The 4,205-nt window shown below is 41.0% G+C and overlaps 1 long non-coding RNA gene and 1 pseudogene across 1 annotated transcript; one reads left to right on the top strand and one right to left on the bottom strand.

Annotated features, from left to right (window-relative positions):
* LOC145235431 (small subunit ribosomal RNA) overlaps positions 1-933 on the bottom strand; it is a 1,835-nt pseudogene extending 902 nt beyond the window's left edge.
* LOC145233108 (uncharacterized) lies at positions 747-3,516 on the top strand. Its single transcript, XR_013861023.1, has 2 exons — positions 747-2,108; positions 2,808-3,516. It is a non-coding gene; the product is annotated as an uncharacterized LOC145233108 (long non-coding RNA).
* Positions 3,517-4,205: the final 689 nt, after the last annotated feature.

The following is a 4,205-nucleotide window of genomic DNA, read 5'->3' as shown; positions in this document are numbered from 1 at the left end:
CCTCTAGCGGCACAGTACGAATGCCCCCGTCCGTCCCTCTTAATCATTACCTCGCGCTCCGAAAACCAACAAAATAGAACCGAGGTCCTATTCCATTATTCCATGCACCATTATTCAGGCGAGCCGCCTGCTTTGAACACTCTAATTTTTTCAAAGTAAACGTCCCGGCCGCCGCCGACACTCAGTCAAGGGCACCGGCGGAGCGCCGGGGGTGAGGGCCAGGTGCGGCCAGTGCACGCCTTGCGACGGACCGGCCGCCTGCGCCCAAGATCCAACTACGAGCTTTTTAACCGCAACAACTTAAATATACACTTTTGGAGCTGGAATTACCGCGGCTGCTGGCACCAGACTTGCCCTCCAATGGATACTCGTTAAAGGTTTTAAAGTGTGCTCATTCCAATTACAGGGCCTCGTTTAGAGTCCTGTATTGTTATTTTTCGTCACTACCTCCCCGCGTCGGGAATGGGTAATTTGCGCGCCTGCTGCCTTCCTTGGATGTGGTAGCCGTTTCTCAGGCTCCCTCTCCGGAATCGAACCCTGATTCCCCGTCACCCGTAAGAACCTCGGTAGGCCGATACCCTACCGACGAAAGTTGATAGGGCAGACACTTGAATGATCCGTCGCCGGTGCGAGACCGTGCGATCCGCTGAGTTACCCAGAGTCGCCAAGACGTGTCGGGCGCGACGAAACGCCGGCCCGGTCGGTTTTTGGACTGATAAATGCACGCCCGCCGTGAGAGGCGGGCATGCGAGCGTTTTTTGCACAATGTGCTCGAAAATGTGCAGGTCGAAATGTGCGCACATTTTTCGAAAATGTGCAGGTGCCAAAATGTGCAGGTCAAAATGTGCGCACATTTTTTGAAAATGTGCAGGTGCCAAAATGTGCAGGTCAAAATGTGCGCACATTTTTTTGAAAATGTGCAGGTGCCAAAATGTGCAGGTCAAAATGTGCAGGTGCCAAAATGTGCAGGTCAAAATGTGCAGGTGCCGAAATGTGCAAGTCATAATGTGCAGGTGCCAAAATGTGCAGTCGCTCAAATGAAGTATTGATATTTAACGTCAAACTATTGTTGTGGTCATAAATTGGAGTGAGGGTCGTAACCAAAAATTGCCACTTGCCACTTGCCACGGTTGCCACTCAATCCGGTGGCAAGCAAGAAATTTTTGTGGCAAGTGGCAAGCGGTGTTGGCAAGTGGCAAGTGTTGGTGGCAAGTCTTGTTGGCAAGTGGCAAGCGTTGTTGGCAAGTGGCAAGCGTTGTTGGCAAGTGGCAAGTATTGTTGGCAAGTGGCAAGTTTTGTAGACAAGTCTGGTTGGCAAGGGGCAAGTAAATGTGTTAAATGTCTCAACGGCAAGAGATGTAAACCTCGATGCCGAGACAAGCAAATATCCATTCGTGGACGATTATAATGCGAATAAAACTCTCAGATTGAGTTTTGGTGAGGTGAAAAAGAAAAATTCTGCATGCTAATTTTTTTGATGAGTATATATAATGTAGATGATTGCGTCTGTCAAATGTATTTGGTTTCTATGACTGGACGTGTTCAAATTCAAAGAGACTTGCCACTGAACGTTCAGATCGGATGAGACTTGCCACTGAACGTTCCGATCGGATGAGACTTGCCACTGAAGGTTCGGTTGCCACTGAAGGTTTGGTTGCCACTGAAGGTTCGGTAGCCACTGAATGAAAAGTTCGCTTATTACCGAACGAACAGTTAAACGAACACCTTTTTACTGAACTTAACATCGTCGTTAGTTTGCAACGAATTTGCATGTGTTCATGGAATAATCCCGCCATTGTGAATTGGTCAGATTGAAATCGTTGAAAACAACAAGTCTACAAATTTCAATGGCTGAAATTTCTACTTAATTCATAACAATTGTGAGCCTGACTTAGCTGACAGTTGAAAATGAGATTAAGAAAATGAGATTAATTCAATCTGTAAAAGGACTTAACCTTGCTTTCAAACATGGAAAAGTAATCTCATAAACATTTGATTTTAACCATACAAAAACTCTCTGACATAAAGTCTCACAGGAGCATGAAAATACATGCAAAAGTGGAAATAGACAAACACTCAGACGATTATGTTCATTGAGACAGCAACATGTAAGTTGGTGAAATGTAATTTTTTTAGCAAGCTATGCCAAACATGTTATGTTACTTTTTTTCCAATTGCTAATGTTATAGGGAGTCAAGTACTGTGAACACTGTCAATTCCAACTTTTTGTTTGGGACTAATTACATATTTATCACATGTAGTTGTCTTGATACCCATCAACGAAGTGGAGAGTTTTTTAGAGTTAAGACACTTTAATCGTTAGGCCATGTTGAAAAGATAACCCCATGCTGAAAAAGTTGGCTCTGCCTCTGATTAGCACACAATCCCTTGTGGTGGGTGTGAAGGAATCCCTTAACAGTTGCTTGGTTGCAAGGACCGTTTTGCCCTATGTTGATGCACAATAAGCTGTTCTTTTATGACATTTATATCAAGGTTGCTGTACCTGGTATTTAAATACTTGATGCAGAACTTATTCTCGCCAGATATGTTTCTGGCCAAGGTTGCTACTTAAAGCCATGATGCCCACTGGCCATGGCAGCTACTTAAAGCCGTGGTGTCTACTCGCCATGGCTGTCAATTGAAACCATGATGTTGCATTCTAAATCAGACTCAGAGTGAAAGCAACAATTAATTAGTGACAATTTTTGACTTTTATCTTGCTTAGACTTAAATTTTGTTCTAGTACAAAGGAAACTTACATTGCTCTGTATCTGTTGTATAATTGCTGGCTCTATTTATCATTTCAGAATTGATGTGTGATTCTCTACGAAGCATATTTTAGTATAAGATTTAAGGACATTTGATTTGCATCACAATATTGTTGACCTGCAACTGAACATAACCTGGTCCATGGAATGCAAGCATTACATATATTTCATTGTTTTAGCATATTGTATTGATTGATAATAGTTTTGTGAATTATTATGGAATTTTACCCTATCCAACATTTATTCATTACACTTGAATGGTTAGCTATTGTGCCATCACTACTCTTTCCATGTTGGATTTTAATGGTCCTTTTGGCGATCGCCCAAGCATATTTTCTTACGTGGATGTTTAGTTGTTCTGTGATCTATTACCAACTCATCATGTGTTAGCATGTGATACTTTAATGAAAAATGTTTATAGGTAATAAATTTGTAGTTAAGTGTCGAGCAAGCACTCTCCTCCTCTGGCACACACACAAGCCTATGTGCATTGTCAAGCTTTTTGTTTGTTACTGCATTATGATATGTTATTTGACAATTACTAGATGGACTTTATATTTCCTCTTAATTATGTTTTTGCAGTAAAGTGACACAGACGTTAACCATAATGTTTTTTCTTACTGCTGTTTTGTTAGATGTGCTTACGATTTTGTTCACCTCCTTGAGCAACAGCAAAAGTATAAATGCCCTATTTGCACCCATTTTCTTTGTTCATGCAAGTTCATCAATAAACAAGATTAATGATTTATTTATGCTTGTAGTGCATCTGCCTAGGACAGGGGATTCCAACCAGGGCCCAGGAGCTGTATTTAGGGCAGTCATGGGTGTACGCTTGCTGTAACCACCCACTAAAAGTCAGTGAGCCCTTTTCTATTTTAAAGCTTATAATTAATTATATGTTGCAAATGATTAAATAACCTAATTTAATCGACTATTTTGTGGTTTATGGTCTTTTTAATTTAGTTAAGTTTGTCAAATACATTTTTGCTAGGGGGGCACGAGTCTTACTGGGTTACCACTTATGGGTCCCATGAGGCCCAAAAGTGGGGGTGGGGGTACAGTGCATGAAAGGTTAAGAACCACTGACCTAGGAATTTGCCTAAATGTTCACGAAATGTATTCAAGTATTTGGTATTTATTTATTATAATCCATACTGCAAAAGCCACATTGACAAAGAAAAATAATAATGTTTACAAGGAGCAAAATTGCAAAAAAACATAAAAAATAAGTTTGATCTTAAAGTTTACATATCACAGTACACACAAATTATGATAACTATATCCAAAAAATTTAGCGTTATACCCAATAAAATAATGCCATTTGTGTACACCACTTCTTAGAATATCTCCTTCAAGCCATATCTCATGTGCTCCTGGTAAAGACACCACACTCCACAGCAACTTGCGACTTAATAGCTTGTCAACGATCGGGAACAA

Source organism: Phallusia mammillata, chromosome 6, assembly GCF_965637545.1.
Source record: "Phallusia mammillata chromosome 6, kaPhaMamm4.hap1.1, whole genome shotgun sequence".
NCBI classification, from domain to species: domain Eukaryota; kingdom Metazoa; phylum Chordata; class Ascidiacea; order Phlebobranchia; family Ascidiidae; genus Phallusia; species Phallusia mammillata.
The sequence above is the reverse complement of the archived record's forward strand: the minus strand, read 5'-3'. Positions and strand labels throughout refer to the sequence as shown.